Source organism: Sus scrofa, chromosome 1 (genome assembly GCF_000003025.6).
Source record: "Sus scrofa isolate TJ Tabasco breed Duroc chromosome 1, Sscrofa11.1, whole genome shotgun sequence".
Lineage (NCBI taxonomy): Eukaryota > Metazoa > Chordata > Mammalia > Artiodactyla > Suidae > Sus > Sus scrofa.
Genome location: NC_010443.5, coordinates 113,603,158 through 113,624,313, shown reverse-complemented (window position 1 = coordinate 113,624,313; position 21,156 = coordinate 113,603,158). Strand labels below are relative to the sequence as shown.

The 21,156-nt window shown below is 43.5% G+C and overlaps 1 protein-coding gene and 1 long non-coding RNA gene across 5 annotated transcripts in view; one reads left to right on the top strand and one right to left on the bottom strand.

Moving 5' to 3' along the window:
- LOC102158936 overlaps positions 1-21,156 on the bottom strand; it is a 358,073-nt gene that overhangs the window by 159,431 nt on the left and 177,486 nt on the right. The window lies entirely within an intron of this gene.
- Positions 20,175-21,156, top strand: part of LIPC (lipase, hepatic) — a 170,456-nt gene continuing 169,474 nt past the window's right edge. Inside the window, exon 1 of the mRNA XM_021063855.1 lies at positions 20,175-20,433. The gene's annotated coding sequence lies outside the window, so the exon portion shown is untranslated. The remainder of the gene's footprint in view (positions 20,434-21,156) is intronic.

The window sequence follows — 21,156 nt, the reverse complement described above, 5'->3', positions numbered from 1 at the left end:
GGGCAGACTGAACCTAGAAAAGAGACACTGATGGGAGCGAAGGTGGCTGCTTTCACATAGTTGAAGGGCCAGTGGTATGGATAGGAATTAAATATGTTATGTGTAGAAGCCAGCTGTAATGTGCAGGTTTCAGTACAACAAACTGAATGAATGTCTTTCTACTACTCAGAAAAATCTAAAAATGCAATTCACTATCAATAGGTAGTGAATTCCCCATCATTAGTGTTTTGCAAGAAGAGGCTAACTGATCATTTTGTAAAGTAGTAATTTTATACTTTAAAGTGATTTCCAAGTATACAGTTCCTAAACTGAAAACTTACATTGCTGATTCAGATGTGAGGTTTAGCTCTTGCTTATTTTCTTTACCGTCCTCAAGCTTAATTCTATGCTAGTGATAGAAAAGAGTTTCTATCTCCAAGGCCAGTTCTTGTTGATTGGTCATGGCTGCCTGGAACACTGTGTTAAGAAGTTTCTAAGGCTGTGTAATGTGATAGATTGGCAATGTCTGCTAAGGACAGAAAAGAAGCAAAGGAGGTTCAATCTTCATTTCTATTGTATATGCAGCAGCTAAAATATATATGATAAGGATAATTTTTATAATATTTTAATAATTTCCCTTCTCAATAAGCAAAAAATGTTCCCTTCTCACATTTCCTTTCCATGGTGAGGGTTAGGGCATGAGGCTTATTGACTCCGAGAAGGGGCAGTAGAAGGGATCCACCTAGAACAAAGAGTCCATAAATAGGAAAGAAGAAAGATATGATGTAAAGAAATTCACAACAGACAGAAGGGAAAGTAGAGCTCTTCCTGGGAGGAGTTGGAGAGTTCTGGAAAGGGTGAACCTGGGAAGGAGTAGCTGCATGAGATTCCCCCTACCTCTGAGCCTTAGTTCACAGCAGGGAGCAGGGACCTGTAGGAACTCGAGGGGGAAGGGAGGAAAAGCTGAACCAGAAGCAGATCCAGGGCACTTCCTGTTTGCAATTCTGGGGGAGTGGGTAGCACCTCACCCTTCACAGGTGCCACCATGGGACTGCCACAGCAGGTAGAAATGACAAGGTGGGACATGCAGGAAGAGAGAGGTCTGGACTCGGTGCCCCTGAACATCTCTGCTCACATGAGGTGTGGCGGTATCTGGAAGTTCCCACCTGGTAAGAGACAAAGCAGAGCTGTAGCTGGGGGGGCGGCGGGGGGGGGGGGCTTGGGTGGCCATTGTGAGAGACCAAGTGACCAGATGGAGAATGTGGCTGATGCTCAGGGAATCTATTCGTGAGGTCTGAGATGGGGTCGAGTCATCACGAGGGGGGATAGTGGTGGCGGGGGGAGGACGGATGATAATGAAGCCTTCAAGGCACTAAGACAGCAAAGCCCAGTTTACACCACTGTGGATGTGTAAGCAGCAAGTGCACAAGGACAGAGGCTGAGGCTACAGGGAGTCTAGATGGAGGTCAGGGGAGGCTGATGGGGAAGCACAGCACTGAGACCAGGAACCTCTCCCTACAGCTTGGGAGGATGAGAAGCTTCCCTTGTTCAGAGGCACTGGGGAATGGGGAAGGGAAGGGACAACCTCTGAAAGCACTGATAGTGAGTCTGAACTGTACATTGACTAATTGCTCCAAAGGCTCTTTTAACCCAGGAAAGACTGAGTTCCCTTTAAATGACAAGTGTAAGTGATGGTGTAAGTCATGGTTGAGACAGAACTGCATTTTCCCAAACCACTGCACAACCATTTCAGAGTATCTGCCACCACACACACACACACACACACACACACACACACACACACACACACACACACAAACACATGCCATAAATGCATGTGCAGTCAATCACAGGACCCTAACAGGATTAACTAGAACAAAGGGTCTAGAAGACTTCTCAAGAAGAGAAAGGAAGAGGGAATTCCCGTTGTGCTCAGTGGAAATGAATCTGACTAGTATCCATGAGGATACAGGTTAGATCCCTGGCCTCGCTCAGTGGGTTAAGGATCCGGTGTTGCAGTGAGCTATGGTATAGGTCACAGATCTATACCATATGGCTCAGATCCCCAGTTGCTGTGGCTGTGGTGTAGGCAGGCAGCTACAGCTCCAACTGGACCCCTAGCCTGAGAACTTACATATGTTGCGATGCAGCCCTAAAAATACAAAAAAAAAAAAGAAGAGAAAAAAAGGAAAGGATTGGGTGTAAGGGAGCAATGGTGGTAGGAAAGAAAGAAGGAGAAATCTACTTGAAAGATAACAACAATCAGCTCGCTAAATATTGCCCATGGAACAGGTGCTTCGCATACTCACTGCTCCAAGCGTGGCCCAGAGATCAGCAGTGGCCCAGGAGCTTGTTAGAAATCTAGATAGACAGACTTACTACATCTTATTTCTCCTTTTTCCTTTCTAGCCTTATTAAGATATAATGGACCTATAATACTGTGTAAGTTTAAGGCATACAATGGAAAGATTTGATGTATGTCTATACTGTTTACCATATACAAAAACATACATACATGTTTACCATAATCAGGTTAGTAAACACCTCCTTCACCTCTCATAATTACCATTTGGTTATGATAAGAGAAGCAATTTTCAAGTATGCTGTATAGAATTGACTATAGTCACCATGCTATAATGAGCTCCCCAAGCATGTTTCTCTTATAGCTGGAAGTTTGTACCATTTGCCAGACATCTCCTCATCTCCCCTGCCCTCTAGCACCTGGCAGCCATCTACTCTCTGCTTCTTTGAGTTTGACTTTTTCAGACTCCACTTGCAAATGAGATCATATAGTATTTGTGTTTCTCTGTCCCTACTGCAGGTGATTCATGTCCACATTTGAGTTTGAGAGGTGCTACATCCCATGATTTAACACAATCCATTCAAGACAATTCTATGAATTATAAAATATTCTCCCCATTTTGCAGAGAAGCAAACTGAGACCCAGTCAAGATCATGTATGCACTAAAAACCAAGATACTACCCATGTGGCCTGACTCCAGAGCCCACCCTCTTCTCCATACCAAAACTGGGTTTTTTCTGGCCAAGTGTGTGTTTACAATTGTGTTGATGCATGCCTAGAATGTTTGGGAATGATCTGTAGAGATACAGCAGGGACAGGACTTCCTGTTCCAATGTTTTCCAAAGTAAAACACCAGATATACATGATTCAATCCATGTCCAGGATTCTGAGTGCTCAAAAGCCTCCAGTATTTTAAGCTTGTTGGGCAAGTCATAGCTATCATGTTTAAATTGTTCTGCTTGTTCCAAATTTGCCCTGCATGTGTACCTTTCAAGAATAGTTCTTTTAGCTGATAAAACCCTTGTTTTCAAATGCAAATGTGTTTTGAAATGTATCTGTTCAATCACTTCTCCCTCAAAATCATACTATAGCTGAATTACTCCAAAGGAATCTGTAGTGAAGCACAGAACATTTTCAAGCATAATCCCGTGGTGCTTTTCATCTAAAAAGGTGACTAACAGCTTGCATAAGCTTATAACCAGACTTAAAGCTTAAAATCCCTGCGGAGTTTGCAAAGGGCGTTGAGAAAGCAAGCCAAACCTGGGAAACATAAATGTCTTTGCACGCTGACTTCTCTACCAGTCACGATTCCAGTCTGATTTAAAATTGCTCTTACTCATTTCAGCTCCACAACCCCTATTTTCCTGACAGTGAGTTGAAAAAGCTCTCCTTCCTCTATTAAGAAAAATAAGGAATGGCTCCTAGCTAACACGTTAATTAGGTCACTTAAGGTGGTGAAAGGGATCAAAGTAAGATGAAACTCATGTATTGCCACCTGACATCAAGTGGGTAATTATAAATATACATTTGGAAAAATGAATGAAATCTAGCTTTGCATCCCGAATTAACCAGTTCTGTGACCTTGGGGAACTCTCATACTCTCATTCTCCCCTCTAGGTTCTTTTCTTTTCCTTTCTTTTTTTTTTTTTTGGCTTCAGTGATTTCCTAGGACTCCTTCAAGCTTCAGAGTCTCAAATTTTAAATCAGACCTTAATTATGTGCTAAGTAAAGTATAACATACTTAATTTGAAGGATGGCATACCAGCACAGATAGTTAAGAAGATGACAAGGCAGCATGGAAACTATTCATTACATAACATGGAATACAAAATGTTGTTTATACTCTCTGAAGCTATATAAGATTCTGTGTGCATGTGAACAGAAGCTGGAAGGAAAGAGGGAACAAAAAGAACAGAGTGAGATCATGGGTGGATGATGTTTCCTTATATTTTGATTTTCATTAATTTGCTGTTTGATGTTTAAAAACCTGACTTTTAGGGAAGCATTTCTTCATATTCTATGGGAGAACTTTTTCGTAGTTTACTGTCATTTATTTTCTCAGCTTGCAAGGTAATGGTAGCCAAGTTGATCTCATTGCTACTTATGGATGATGTCACTCTCCAGAGTTCAATATTGTTTCCAAAATGATCATACACCTGTGCCCTAGGAGGGCAATCCCCATCTTCTCAGCCTAAACTTACAAACAGATTCTGTGCTAGCATTTCCCTCCACCAATGGGTGGGAGAGAACAGGTACTGTATATGAGAATCTAATCTGAGCACCTGAGGTGGAAAAGGACCTTAGAGTTTGCTCTGCCCTTCCTCTGAGGTAGTCCATTTGGACGGTCTATCTGGTTCATGAAGAAGCTTTTCACTGCCTGGACTTTATCCACAGCCAAGGGCTCTAGCAGCCATTTTGGACAATATGTCTCTACTCCCCACCCTGGCAGCATCTGACTGGTCCAATGCTGAGCACCTGATCCACGATGGCCAATCAGAGCTCTTTGTCAATCGTTTGAAACTGGAACTAAGAGTCAGCATCTCTTGTGATGGCTAAATCCAAAACCTGTCAGCACATCAGCTTGGGTGCTTTGGTATACACACTCTTTTTTTTTTCCGGCTGCACCTGTAGTATATGGAATTTCCCGGGCTAAGGGGTCAAAATCAGAGCTGCAGCCAAAGTCTACACCACGGCCATGGCAACACCTGATCCAAGCCATATCTGTGACTTACACTGCAGCTTGGGGCAACAACAGATCCTTAACTCAATGAGCAAGGCCAGGGATCAAACCCACATCCTCAGAAACAACAGTGGGTCCTTAAACCCATGGAGCTGCAATGGGAACTCCTGGGATACACATTTTTGATAACCTATGTGGACTGTAAAAGCAGAGAAAGTTCACATGAGGGGAGGAGATGTCAGTGAGGAAAGAATGAGTCTGGATGCCTTTTTGTCTGCTTTAGCCCCTTCCTGAGAGGTGCTTCAACCTGCCCTTGGGGGTCTGTGAAATAGCTTAATCCTTAGCGAAAGTCCCCATTTAGCTTAAGCTAAAGCAAGTAGCTTTCTATTACTTGTAATCAAAATTGTCCTAATATAGCCTCCCTCCCTCAGTTTATTTGTGGGAGCTGCCGAGCATACCATACAAGTCCCTGAATAACCTGGCCCTGCAGAGGGCCCCGCCTTGCATCCCAGCCACTCAGGGCCTCAGCTGCTAATGCCCCACACCTTACTGCCTCTGGTCTCTGGGCTTTGCTGGCTGCTGTGCCTGAAATGTCCTCCAACCATTAAGCTCTGTCCCCAGCCTGAAGGCATAAGCAGGTAAAAAGCCTGTCTGTAGGGGTCCGCTGGCTTCCTGCCTTTCTTCAGCCTTGCATATGATTAAAGCACTCACACTGAGTGTTGTGTGGGATGCTGGGAGCTGCTCTTTCTGATCCTGCTCTCTGTAACAGACTGAGATTTCAGAAACTGGACCCTCCTGGGAAGCCGACTGAGACGGGTCTTGTTTCTGGAGCCTGAGATGATGGTGTTCTCATTAGGTTTTGCTGAATTCTTTATTTATAAAGACTTCCTGGGCAACCAGGTTAAAGGCTGGCAGTGCCCAGCATCCCCACACTTAATGAGGAATCAACAGCATGGTGAAAAAAAGTAGATCCGGGCAGGGTTTTGCATTCCAGGGCACAATAAGTGAAAGAAGAGAGTTTCTCTGAATGCACCTGGGGAGAGGAATAACTCACTTCCCCAAAGATTTTCTGAAGAGGAGCAAATGAGCACATTTCAATCCTACCTAGTTGAAAGGAAGGGCAACTCATGATTATAGTTACAGAACATGCACAGAGCCCCCCAAAAGTGGTCCAAGGTAGGAGGTGTTACCATCCCTGACTTAGAGATAAGGAAACTGAGGTCCAGAGGTTAAGTAACTTGCTGAGCTTAAACAGGGACCAAATTGGCCTATAGGTGCAAAACTGGTCTAGTGGCACCAATAACTATCCTCTAAGTCAATTCTAATCAGAGTGCTCCCTGGACCATATGAGCATCAGCATCACTTAGGAGGAAGTGGCTAGAAATGCAAATTCTTGGGCTTCAGCCCAGACCTACTAAATCAGACACTCTGGTGTCAGGGCCTGGCAAGCTGGGTGTGAACAAGTGCTCCAGGGAATTCTGATGTGCCTGTCAAGTCCCACTATTCAGTGTGGGTCTCAGGCCAGCTACATCAGCATTACCTGGGAGCTGATTAGAAATGCAGATGCCCACGCCCCACCTAGTGAATGGGAATCTGCATATTAACATCTCCAGGTGATTTGTATGCACCTTAGAGCTGAAGACTTAGAGAGTGAGGAGTTGGCATTTGATGCTGTCATTTCAGTCCTGTTTGAAGTCCAGAAAATGAGTGGGGGTGGGGGAGACGACTCTGGGAGGAAAGATGATGAGATCCTTAAAGGTTCCTTTGTGTGTGGGCAATACTTCTTTCCTCTCTTTTACTTATCATCTAAGGAGGTAATTATGTGTGAGAGACTTTTTGTCGTTTGTTTTTTATAGCTACATGACAAACTCTCAAGGTGTTCAAATTGATCTTATTTTGAAGCAATCTTATCAAGGTGGGGAAACAACTACATGGATGTGAATACAGAGGCTCCTCTACACCCTGATGAAGTCAAGGGAAGTCAGAAGGTGATAGTCACTCATCCCAGCTTCTTCCTTTCCAACAGAAGCTGCAACCTACTTGACTCAGTTGAGCTGTGCTTCAGAGGCAGCTCACTGCTCCCAGCCCCAGGGCATGTGCTGCTTGGTCTATGAGAAGAAACCCTGGTTCTGTTTCTCTTACCAGTGATTAGTTTAAAAATAGGTATGTGAGGGAGTTCCCATTGTGGCATAGCAGCAACAAGTCTGACTATTGTCCATAAGGATGTGGGTTCTATCCCCAGCCTCGCTCAGTGGATTGGGGATCCAGCATTGCCATGAGCTTCTCGGTATATACCCTAAAAAATTGAAAACAGAGTCTTAAAGAGACATTTGTATACACATGTTCACAGCAGTATTATTCACAAGAGCTAAAAGGTAGAAGTGGCCCAAGTGTCCACTGGGCTGATGAATGGATAAACAGATGAACAGATGAACAAAATGTGGGGTAAATATATACAAGGGAATATTATTCAGCCCTACAAAAGGAAGGAAATTCTGACTCATGCTATAACATGGATGAACTTTGAGGACATTATAGTAAGTGAAATAAGCCAGTCGCAAAAAGCTATCTGCTGTATTACTCCATGTATAAGAGGCACATAAAGTAGTCAAATTTATAGAGTAAGAAATTGGAGGGTGGGCAAGGGAATGTGAATGTACTGAACACAACTGGACTGTACACCAAGAGATGTTCAAGACAGTAAAAAAAATTTTTTTTGTCTTTTTTGGATGGTACCTTTGGCATATGGAGGTTCCCAGGCTAGGGGATGAAGCAGAGCTGTAGCCGTCAGCTTATACCACAGCCACAGCAGTGCAAGATCCAAGCCACGTCTGTGACCTACATCATGGCTCATGGCAATGCCAGATCCTTACCCCACTGAGCAAGGCCAGGGATTGAACCTGCAACCTCATGGATACTAGTCAGATTCATTTCTACTAAGCCACAACGGGAACTCCAAGACAGTAAATTTCATGTGATGTATATTTTGTCACAATTAAAAATAAAAATTTTTTTAAAAAACAGACAAAGAAGAGACCATTCCCTGCTCTGCCTCTGCGTATTATCATGTCTTCATGTGGTAATTGGAATAGCTGCCAAAATCTGGGGACCCTCTAAGGAGAGAAAAAAAAAATGGGGAAAACACAAATCTTTGGTGATGCCTTTGAGTCACTGCATTAACAAGCCCTGGATCTGCCTTTTCTCCAGGAGTTTTATAATATAAAATAGTATTTCTTATTACTTGGCTACTTTGAGTTGAGTTCTCTGTTACCACCAAAGGCATCCTAACAGATACAGGGTTCTACCTATCTGACTAGAGGCCAGCAGCCAGGGTGGCTCATGAAGACAAAAAGGCCCACCTTTGAAGCTTTCGGTTCTGCTGCCACAGTAGCAAAGTTGGCTGGTGATGGTCTCCATGCCCTACTTTCTCATGATGATCACACTTTGTTTATTTTCCATATACTGCTGTGCAATATTTGCTCTTATAAAAAAAAAAAAATCGCTAAGTTGCCATAACCCCTTGGAAGGCTCCATTATGGAATAAAGTCCACTGAAATGAGGCTGAAGAGGTTTACTAACATGAGAAGCTTCTTACCTATGCTAGGGGGTAAATATAAGTTATGAAGTGATGTGATTCAATTTCTTGTGTATTAACCCCAACTACTTATAGATAAGCAGGCAGATGACAAAATTTGAGGACCCTCTAAGAAGAGAAAAAAGATGGAGAAAACACAATTCTTTGGTGATGCCTTTGAGTCACTGCATCAACTGCGGTGAATGGATATAAGAATACAAATACATGTGAAGAGAGAACAAGAGAACAAACAAAACACTAACGCTGGCTCTATCTTGGAAGCAGGGGATATATTTTTTTTTACTTCTATATTTCATTTTCTTCTTTTCCCTTATGTGTTTTTCTAAGTTGTCTTCAATGAAACTATCTGATTTTATAATAATGAAAACAGTAGTCTTTTTAAAAAACCTTATGTAATTTTGTGTGTGTGTGTCATTTTAGGGCCACACCCATGGCATATGGAGGTTCCCAGGCTAAGGGTTGAATCGGATCTATAGCTGCCGGCCTACGTCACAACCACAGCAATGCAGGATCCGAGCCATGTCTGGGACCTACACCACAGCTCATGGCAATGCCAGATCCTTAACCCACCAAGCAAAGCCAGGGATTGAACCCACTTGTCGGGTTCATTAACCACTGAACCATGATGGGAACTCCCTTATGTAATATTTTAATTCGCTTTACTCATAGACACATGATTTTTCTCAAGGAGCTGAGTGTGTAATGCCCTGTGTGTCCAACCTTTTTATGTTGACCATTTAGAGTGGACATCTCCATAATATATGATATGGGTCCCTGCCTCTAAAATCGTGTCGACTGATCACAGTCAACAAACAGCACTGATGACAGGTTTATTATTCCAGACCACATTGCTGCACTGTGGTGTTCTCGGATAATATTCCACATGTTGACCCTCATGAAACCACCCAGATTTGCTGTGTTTTTAGTTCTTGGATCTGCTTTGAATCCTTCCAACATCTTCAGGTATTCCTCATTATTTGTCAAACTATGTGTCTGTGACACACCCTCTCCTGCCCTCTACTCTGCAGCGTCCAATCTACTGGATTCTGGAAATCAGATGACCTCCATGGTATCACTGAGGCAGGCCTGTGGGTCCTAGTACATGAGCTTCCTTGCCATCTTGGCTGCACAAAACCCTTTTTGGCTTGATTCCTGATTCTGGTATGTATGTTAAACTGCAGATGCTGGGGAATGGAGTTCTGAGTTAAGTGAAGGGAGAGTGTTTCTGATAACAGTGTTTCTTACTCCATTAAGAAATAGCATGACTCTGATTGTCTCGACTTCTCCATCCAAAAGAAAGAGGCTGCAGATGGCTAGAACAGAACCAACTGGGGTCCCTGCTACACCATCAAAGTGAGGTTATTTAGGTTCACCACCTGGTTATTAGATTCACCAGATGGCAAGCTTGAGTAACTGCTCAGAAAGAGAGCAACTAGCCAATCCATTACCCCAGCATAGCCAATAGCGTTAATTTAACATGGGATGCACATACTAGTACATAATATGGGTAATGAGGCATCACGGAGCCATCATAGAGGCAGCCATCTGGGCTCGTGTGGGACAGCCTTGTGCACAGTGGCCATGGGAGAAACCCAACTGAGTTTTGTGCAGCAGGAAGGAGGTGTGAGGGTGAGGGTGGAGGGTTGGGGGCAGCAATCGGGATGTGGGGTGGAGGGTTGCAGAGGGAGATGGAGAGTAGGGTGTGTGCTCACCTGTGCTACTGTCCATAACACTACAATAGTTTGCTTCCATCACTGGGTTATTGCTGACTTGGCCCAATCTCACCTAGTTCTCAGGTTATCTTTCTTGTTATTTTCAATTTTGATGAACAAGTAATGACATTTTTATACCAGTGCTGGAAAACCAGAACTTTGACTAGAGTTGGTTTTGAATACCTTGACAGTTCTAGTCCAACGGTGACTGTTAAAGAGGTGGCTTCCCTTTAGGAAATGCCATGTGTGTCTGCGTGGGGAAGTGGGTGGTGGGTGAGGGTTCACGTGCTCTGGCCCACTTCTGGAACAAGCTTGGGACAGAGAAGCTCCAAATGGTCCCACTGAGGCTGATACCCATGGGACGTGTGCATCGCAGAGACTAAGGCCCATAAAGAAAGGGCCATGCCCAGCATTGAGCATAGCAAGTGACATGGAGGCAGGTGCATTTCCTGTCCTGGCTCCCCCTTATTACCTCACAGTACCCAGCACAGCACTGCCCAAAAATTCACATTTGTGGAAATCAGTTCACCTCTTCAGCAAATATTTACTAGCTGCGGGGCACTAGGAAAAATCAGGTAAAGGGCACTTAACATCCCTCCGTATTACTTCTTAAAATTGTACAAGAATCTACAGTTATCTCAAAATAAAAAGATTAATTAAAAGTCCAATTGACTATGTCTAAAAGAGAATGGCTGAAGAGAAACAAAGAGATCCAGAAATATTGTTTTTAAAGGGAGAGGCAAGAGAGAGGGAAACAAACATTTGACAGACTTGTCATGTGGCAAAGGGCATAAGCCTGTGTAAACACGGGGAGCGGGGAGCCACCGGACCAGCAGGTTCCTCCAGACCCTGAGTGGCCTTCATTAGGCACCTTCTAGGTTTCTTCCCGACTCCCCCCCAAGAATGTAGGAGATGCTGACCTATTTTCAAACCAATTTTCCTCACTGCTCATTATTTTTTCCCCAAACAACCTGTGACTGTAAATTAAAACCATCTGCCATTAATCCAGCTCTTCAGAAGCTGAGTACTTTTCATGACTAAACTTCTGAGCCACCCACTGGGGTGGGGGATGCCCTATGACCCCCTGTGAGGAGCTGTCACCATCCCTGCTATTGTCAAAGGAATGTCCCCCCTCAAGGCCACATCTATCACTCGTCATGGCCTCAGGGGATTAGAAGTGACAATGGAGAGCCTAGGAAACACTCATGCTTTCTGTCAAATGCATAGAAATAAAAAATGCCAAGGAGGAATGCAACGAACAGTACGTTTTTATACTATTGTCTATATTATTGTTGTGTTGGTTTTAGATCAATAAAAATGTACAATAACCCCACGAGGCCAGAAGTGCCAGGGTTTCCATCAACAGATGTGGAGACCAAGGCTCAGAGGGTTCGTGAGTCACAGGAAGAGTAAGCGTGAGAGAGAGAATGGTCACCTTTCGTCTCTGGTGCCCATTCTTCATTCTCAACCTCACTGCTTCCAGCCCTTGGTTTTGTTCCTCGGAATCAACACAGTCTTTGCTTCTCCCCATTTTATCCACGCCATCTTGTCACTGACCTCTAAACACACTCCCACCTAATTCATCAGTGCTACACATATATGTCTTGGTGCTTAAGTCATATGTTCAACTTCTCTGTTTCTCGTGAAATCAACCAGATTGTGTGTCTCCAGGCACTCTCATCTGATGCTTTCTGCCTCCTGAGCACCTGACCTCTCCTGCTTTACTTCAATCTAACACCCTTTGGGGACCAATCTGAAATAAGTCTTTCTCAGACGCCAACATGTCACATAGTCATGTTTCTATGTGTTTCATAACCAGTGGAGCATGGAGCATGGCAACACCAAAACCAGGGAGAGCTTAGTATCAGAACCAGTAGCAAGCCAAGGTCCCAGGTGTCCAGCTGGGAGAGGCCAAGGGTCCATGAGATGCACAAGTGGATGTATGAGATATGAACTGCGGATGAGGAATCGGGAAAGTGGCTGATATGAGAGGGGACAAGCCTGAGGGAAACAAACAGTTTCCTGGTTTGTCTGGCATGGGGAAGCTTTTAAAGGGCCAGGTGTGACTGTCTCCTTTTGCTCCACAATGTCTTAAAGGCACCACCTGTCACCTGGCGGATGACTGATGTAGCAGCCTGGGCGTTCACAGGGGGCCAGCCTGCCTTGGACACAGCCCTGTTGATTGGAGCCAAAGCATCACATACAACAGTGATAGGTTAAAGCCAACAGATGTCATCACGCCCTAAATCATAGAGAAAGTTGAGAAGGGAGAGGAATAATGGACAGTGTCCCTGATCAAAACAGACATCTCATCACAGCATATTTAGAGGAAAATACATGGAAAACAAAAGCCGAATTCTCCATCCAGGCTGCAGCACCTAATACAGCACTGCCAAGAAGAAAACATTTAATAAAATCCTCCTTTAAGTGTTGTTTGGAGTATGTGCTATGTGGAGCAATTAGTCAGATGGCAGTCCAACCCCTGAGCTCACAGTGCAATGCAAACAACCCTGATGTGGACAAAGAGGCACAGCATATCCATTATTGAGCATACCTACTATGTGCCAGGCACCAAGAGAGGCTTTGATGCTACACCAGAGCTTCCTTTTAAAGTTTCCAAAACAGGAGTTCCTGTCGTGGCGCAGTGGTTAAGGAATCCGACTAGGAACCATGAGGTTGCAGGTTCAATCCCTGGCCTTGCTCAGTGGGTTAAGGATCCAGCATTGCCGTGAGCTGTAGTGTAGGTTGCAGACGTGACTTGGATCCCGCGTTGCTGTGGCTCTGGCATAGGCCAATGGCTACAGCTCCGATTAGACCCTTAGGCTGGGAACCTCCATATGCCGCAGGAGCAGCCCAAGAAATGGCAAAAAGACTAAAGAAAAAGAAAAAAACTTTCACTAAAGTTTCCAAAACAAGTTAACCTTATATAATCAAATCTGGTCCTCATAAACCCAAGTGACATAGGTGTTGTTATCCTTACTTTGAAGATGAGTAATCTGAGGTACACCAAGATTACAATGAATGGTCTGGGTCCATATGACCAGAGCCATATAAAGTTTTTCTGCATTGAGAAAGAATCCCAGGGAATACTTGTCCTTCATGCCCCTGGGCACCCACAGACCCTCTCCTACCTGTGCCCAAAGAATGGCCCTCAACCACTATACTCACTCTACCCCGGAGGTCTCTGCACGCTGCCTACAACACTTCTTTGAGTAGGAAGAATATATAAGGATACACCCAGTTTCAAACAACAGAAAACCCAACTAAAAGAGGCTTAATCAGTAAAGAGAATTATCTTATGTAAAAGGAGATGTGAAAGTAATTAATTCCAGAGGTGGCACCTTAGCTCAAAATTGTGACAAAAGAAAAATAAAATTGCACTAAAAGAACCAAGATCTTTCCTTCTTTGCACTCTGCCATCCTTAGGCTTGTCAGCTCATGGCTAAAAAATGGTGGCCTGCAGCTCTATCCTCATGTTCTCACGAGACCCTATTGAAAGGCAGATCCAGGTCACAGGACCTCCCAGCAGCAAGGGTGGGGGAAGGCAAGAATCTAGTATGTACAACTTTCATGGGGAGGTGGGAGGGTGTGGACACAAAAGTAAAAGTTGGGAGTGGCCATTGGACAGCTAATCACCAGTCCCTCTCAGAAATCACTTGCTGATCCCTGATTAGGGTTAGAGCTGAAAACCAATTCCTCCTGAGCAGAAAAAGGAATTTCTTAACACTACCCATAGGTTGCTTTATTGGTTTTTCTATTGCTGCATTATAAATTACCATGGCTTAGCAGCTTAAGACAATACCCATCTATTTTCTTGTTTCTGTGTGGTTTTTTCCCCTTTTTTTTAGGGCCAAACCTGGAACATATGGAAGTTCCCGGTCTAGGGATTGAATCGGAACCACATCTGCAATCTATACCACAGCTTGAGGCAAAGCTGGATCCTTAACCAACTGAGCGAGGCCAGGGATCAAACCCGGATCCTCACTGACATTGTGTAGGGTTCTAAACTCACTGAGATTCCACAAGAACTCTATACCTATCTTTTGTCTAACAGCTCTGTGGGTCAGAAGTCTGGGAAGTCCTAAGTGAGTTCTCGACTTAGGTCCTTACAAGGCTCAAATCAAGGTGTTACCTGCACTGAGCTCTCATCTGGAATTCTGGGGAAGAATTTGTTTCCAGTGCATCCAGATTATTGGCAGAATTCAGTTCCTTGCAGCTGTACGATGGTCTCCTTGCCCTTGCTGGCTGCCCACACAGGATCACTCTGCACTCCAAAGGTGGCCCTCCTTCCTTATACGCAGCCCCTCCATCTACAACACCAGACACAGGACACTGACTCCTCATTCTTCCAAACTCTCCAACATTTTCTTCCACCAGCTAAAGGCAATTCTGTGTTTTTAAAGACTTCCTGCACTAGATTAGATCCACCCAGATGATCTACCTTTTGCCATGATCACAAGAGGAGCACCAGAGGGGGAAGATCTTGGAAACCATCTCAAAATTCTACCCACCTTAGTGACCATTAAACAAACCAAAAATCAGGGTTTATTCTTGGAGTTTGGGATATGGTCAGTCTTTCCTGAATCACAATAAGGGCAGGAGGATTTCCAATCAAAACTGAGTCTCCGAAGGAGTTCCTGTCATGGCTCAGAGGTTAACAAACCTGACCATTATCCATGAGGACGTGGGTTTGATCCCTGGCCTTGCTCAGTGGGTTAAGGATCTGGTGTTGCCATGAGCTGTGGTGTAGGTCACAGATGCCGCTCAGATACCATTTGCTGTGGCTCTGGCATAGGCCAGCATCAATAGCTCCAATTCGACCCCTAGCCTGGGAATCTCCATATGCCACAGGTGGGACCCTAAAAAGACAAAAACAAAAAACAAAAACTGAGGCTCTGCAGGCAAAAGTTAAAGGAGAGAATGGCTGCTGGGTGGGCAAACCAAGAGGGTCTGATTTGATTAACTTTTTGTGAACCTGAGATAAGAACCCTAATTTAGTTAACAGGTGGAATACCATCTAGCTGATGGACAAATTTTTATTATTATTGTGAAAACATGGTGTGTAAGAACCAATGACCAGAATACTCGTTCCCCCACCCCTCCAATCCTCACAACCCCCTAAAACCCCAGCTCTACCCCCCACACCTGCTCCTCAGCCATCACTGTGCCCCCAACACAGATTCTTGAAGAATGCTCACCCCCAGGAAGTTTGATAGAGCTTCTTATAATAAAAATATTTAATGTAGCTAGGCTTCTCGTGGCTAGTTTTACCTGGTTTGTCTCCATCTGTTAGGCAAAAGGGAAAGACAAGGATTTATGGAAAGAGGAGGCCATCTCTGAGTTCATGGAAAGCAGGTCCTAACGCTGCCCATGGTGTTTATAAGCCTTTGCAGGCCTTTCACTGTCTTTCCAAAGAGAAATCACATGCCCTCCCCTCTGCCAAGATGCCTCATTACCAGCTCTTTCAATGCATTGTTTTCTTTTTACTGCCTTGAATCCAACTCAGGCCGCCTACATTTTTTAATTTCAATTGGTTTTCTCTGTTTTATGACATCTATTTGGATTTAACTTTTTTTTTTTAACCTCCACTAAAAAGTCTGAAATACCAAGTCAGATGTCTCCAAGGAGCTTATGTCTTTGCACCAACACGTGGAGATCCTTAAGAACTGCACATTCTCAACCAGGAGCAAGCAGCTCAATGCTTTACTTTCATGGAGGCTTGTGTTCACCTTTTATTTTAAGTGCTCTCAAGCCCATTCTCTTGAAGTACCTTGCCTTACCAGGAACTCTGCTTATTTGTTCTTGTTGCCTCCTTCATTCAGAAGAACCATCAATCAGTTTCTGAAACAAGGCAGCTTCTGTGCAGAATCAAAAGCCACCACATCACAGCTGGTGGCAAGAGAATGCAGTGGGCATTGTTGTTTGTACACGGGCCTTCATCTCTTTGAGAAGTATCTCTGTTTGAAATGAATGAGGCAGACAAGAGTGGTGGCTTCAAAAGCAACCGTCCTCCTCTCCTCTGGGCTTTTCTTGTTGAAAGTTCTGCGCAGCACTGTTACTAGAAAGTAAAGAGAATAAAAGGCAAATCTGAAGCAGGCTACAGGTTTCCTCTACAAGAGACACACCTGGCCTCAGCTGGGCTGTGAGTCTGGACTCTTGCCTTTACTTGGGAGATTTGGGTTTGCAAGGTTAACATGAAAGAGTCTGTTTAGTTTTTTTTCCCAGTGATTCTGCATCAAAATTACATAAATTTCCCTAACCAAGAGCCTAGCCCAGAAGTACAACAGGCTCCTCTCTTTCCTGGTCCCCCTTTTTTTTTTTTTTAGGGCCACACCCACATGCAATCCCCAAGCCAGGGGTTGAATCAGAGCCACAGCTGCCAGCCTACAACACAGCCACAGCAACACCAAATCAGAGCCGCAACTGGACCTACACCACAGCTCAGGCAACATCAGATCCTTAGCCCACTGAGTGGGGCCAGGGATCAAACCTGCATGCTCATGGATACTAGTCAGTTTTGCTACCACTGAGCCATGATGGGAACTCCCCTGGTGCCTCGTAAAGGTGTCACTGTTCATAGGAGTAGGGCTGCCATCACTAGTGTTGCCATGGTTATGGCTTCTGAACCAGAGGATTAGCTGATCCTTGGCCCAGCTCTTCTTGCTCACTATCATCAACTCCACAGCAGGAGGCTTCCTTATTCCCTGATTAATTTTGTATTTGGCTGGAATGTTGGAGAACACACAGTTTTCCATGGTACTTCATGACCCTTCTGTAGGTTCTTAATGACCCTAATGTTAAGACATAAAGTCTTGGGTTAGTGAAAAAGTGAAAAGAGTGTGCAGGGCTCATATAGACAAGCATCCTAATAACTGGCTTGAGAGTCACGCCCTTCATCTTTCATCTGCAGAGGGTTTGCTGTGACTGCTTGAGAGTTCAGAGCAACTATCTAGCCCATGACTGGGAAGTGAAAAGGATAGTACAACACCTATTCGGTATGTAACCTCAATCGTGAATTCGCCTTCTTTTTCTTTTTCTTTTTTTTTTTTTTTTTGTCTTTTTTTGTTGTGTTGTTGTCGTTGTTGTCGTTGTCGTTGTTGTTGTTGTTGCTATCTCTTGGGCCGCTTCCTCGGCATATGGAGGTTCCCAGGCTAGGGGTTGAATCGGAGCTGTAGCCACCGGCCTACGCCAGAGCCACAGCAACGCGGGATCCGAGCCTCGTCTGCAACCTACACCACAGCTCACGGCAACGCCGGATGGTTAACCCACTGAGCAAGGGCAGGGACCGAACCCGCAACCTCATGGTTCCTAGTCGGATTCGTTAACCACTGCGCCACGACGGGAACTCCTCGCCTTCTTTTTCCCATCCTTCTCTTCCCTACCTAAATTATCTTTTTAATAAGTCTTGCATTGCTTATACCTATAAAAGTATTTTAAATTATTTTATAGCAAGGCTGAATGTAAAGACAGTATAAGTATATTCCTCAGAAATCCATTGGATCTTTTGCTGTTAGAATGGGAAAAAAAAAAAATACAAAGATTTTTCTGGTCAGAAAGGGAAAACTGCACCAAGCAAAGTGCCTAGAACACATTCTGTGTTAAAAATCAAATGGAATAACTTAAACATGTATTTTCTGTTGAAGAAAAAATATAGGTACTTAGTGCAGGATTCAGCGGAATATATACTAAAACAGGAAAGATACAAGTTCCCATTGTGGCTCAATGGGTTAAGAATCTGACTAGTATTCATGAGGATGCAGGGTTTGATCCCTGGCCTCACTCAGGTAGTTAAGGATCTGGCATTGCCACAAGCTGTGGCATAGGTTTCAGATGCAGCTCAGATCTGGTGTTGCGGGGGCTGTGGCATAGGCAGGCAGCTGCAGTTTCTATTCGACCTCTAGCCTGGGACCTTTGGTATGCTGCCAGTGGGGTCCTAAAAGAAAAAAATAAAAATTGGAAAGATACAGAGATTAGCATGGCCCCTGCTTAAGGATGATATGCAAATTCGTGAAGTACTCCGTATTTTTAGATGTTGGTCAAAGGGCACAAAATTCCTAACTAAAGGATAAATAAGATGTGGGGATCTATTGCCCAGCATGGTGACTATAATTAACAACACTATCGGAGTTCCCGTCGTGGCTCAGTGGTTAACGAATCCGACTAGGAACCATGAGGTTGCAGGTTCAATCCCTGGCCTCGCTCAGTGGATTAAGGATCTGGTGTTGCCGTGAGCTGCGGTGTACGTTGCAGACACAGCTCAGACCTGGCGTTGCTGTGGCTCTGGTGTAGGCCGGCGGCTACAGCTCCTACTGGACCCCTAGCCTGGGAACTTCCATATGCCGCAGGTGCGGCCTAGAAAAGACAAAAGACAGAAAAAAAAACAAAACAAAACACTGTCTTATATATGGAAAGTTTTAAAGAAGAAAGTAGATCTTAAATGTTATCACCACATGTGAAAAAATATATATATATAATTATGTTAAGGGATGGAAATTTTAACCAACTCTATTGTGGTGATCATTTTGCAATGTATACATGTACCTTAATGATCACATTGTACAATTTAAACATACATATGTTACATATCAATAATAGCTCAATAGAGCTGTGGAAACTACCTCAACTATAGAAGAAAAAAAATATATTTATACATACATTTGCAAAAATGTATACACACACACATATACATAAAATTGTAATTTCTGATACATTGAACCATGACAGTCCAAAACTCTGGGAGTCCCTGAGTAATTAGGAGCCTGCCACACAAAGCCACTCACACAAGAAATTCGGGCAGTTCCTTCAAAAGCCTGGGGTGAGCCATGCAGACACACTCTTTACCATCAGGGAGGTGCTTAGTGGGTTCTGGGAAACCCAGTTTCTCACACACAATAAACGCTTTATAAGTACCTTTTGAATAAGTAGAAAAGATAAGTAAAAAAAAAACAAAAACAAAAACAAAAACAAAACAACCGCTATGCTTGTGTGCTAAATAAGTTTGCAGATAATCTTCAAATTAACCCAAGTGGATGATTAGCAGCACCCAGAGAAGTGGATGCTATAAAGGGCTTTAGTCCCTTTAATCCTCTCAACAACTCTTTGGCATTTTTATCTCCACCTTTTTTCAGATGGGGTGAAGAAAGGTTAAGTAATTTGTGCAAGACCGCATACATAACTGGTACTTGAAAGACCCGGGATTTCAGCCCAGAGCTGCCTGACTCTAAAAACAGACTATCCCCTCAGTCTCCTCTGATATTTTCCCGAGCATTTTCCATGTTAACATAAATCTGAGGCCTTATCCTAGATACACTGAGTCAAAATCTCCAGGGTGGGATTTGGAAACATGTGTTTAACAAGAGATGAGATGATGATTATCATCAGAGAAGTTTAAGAAAACCGTTCTGTCGCATTAGGTGGGAAATGGTCCCATATCCTCCTCTGACTGATCAAACAGAAGACATCAGAGAGTTAAAGCTCCTGCAACTAAAAATAAACCATGTTATTCTGGAGTTCATCAGATTACAATATTGTGGGATATTTATTCCTCAGTCTGCTAACCCAGCGGTGTCTGATTTAAGGTTATCTGGATCTGAAAACACCAAGACCATGTTGGAAAGTGAAAAATGGGCTCTAGTTTAAACCTCAGACTTTCTTAGCTTCTGTCTCTGCTCCTCTTTGATCCTTTGGAACAAAAATGAGTAAGAATTTGCTTTCAATTCCTAGCAGCTGTAACTGACATAGAGGTTCCAGCTGTGCAAGGGCTGGAGGAGAGCTGGAAGGAGAACCACAGGCTGAGAGTCAGTACTCACATTTGGGAAACCACCAGATGGCCTTCATTGGATGCGCAAGTTACCCTATCCAGGAAGTAGAAAACCCAGCACTGCTTTGCTTGTTTTTCTTAGTTTCAGTTTTTCCACGCCTGAGGAGAAGAGCCAGGCCAGCTAAGGCTTCCGTTTCAATGTCCATTATGGGAGCAAACAACTTATTTGTACAACCTAAACACTGACTTAATTAAATAGAAAGCAAAGCAGTGATTCCTGACAGGGCTGAATTTCAGTCAAGTTGTGAAACGCCACAGTGCATCCAGAAGCAGAGACGGACAAGTTGAACTGAAACCTGGGAACACGTAAGGGGCGTTGGACCACTGCGTCTCAGCCATTTTATTGTAAGTTATTCCCGTTATCTCAGAGAAGAGTTTGCGACACGGTTAGAGAAAAGATTGGAGCTGACTACACCCATTTTGAACATAGATCTTTGTTTTAAAAACTTGCTTTATATGCTATTGCCAAGAAACTTGCTATGAAAGAGATTTCCAGGCATGATGTCTATAATAGCAAATGATGACAATTACATTCTATATATAATAATTTAATAGGCTTTATTATACATCTATTCCTGAATGTTCTTGACCTTATTTACTCTTCACAACAACTCTAAAAAGTTGGTTCTCTTAGCAACACAATTTTACAGATAAGGATACTGGTAGCCTCCTCACAGAATCATTATGTAACTATCAGAAAGTTCACAGCTTGGAGCCAAGAGCCCATCTCGTATCACTGTTATCTGCATCCCAAAGGACTCCATATAACTAGGCCATTCATTTCTTTAAAAATTCCTATATTGAATTAAAACATAAGACCCAACAACATGTTTGTTGCTTACAGATAGGTGCCTGTAACCAAAAGATGCAGAATGCTAAAAATAAAAATGTCTTATCAAGGAAACTCATACAACAAAAAGAAAACAATTGGTAAAGTTGATTTCACATAAAAGGTGGAGGGAGGATGCTAGGTGTCTCCTGATTATAATGAAAAATATAAAACCCACAGTAAAGACATAGATTACCAAAGTGAGAAATCAAAGAGAAAAAGTAAAAAACAAACTATTA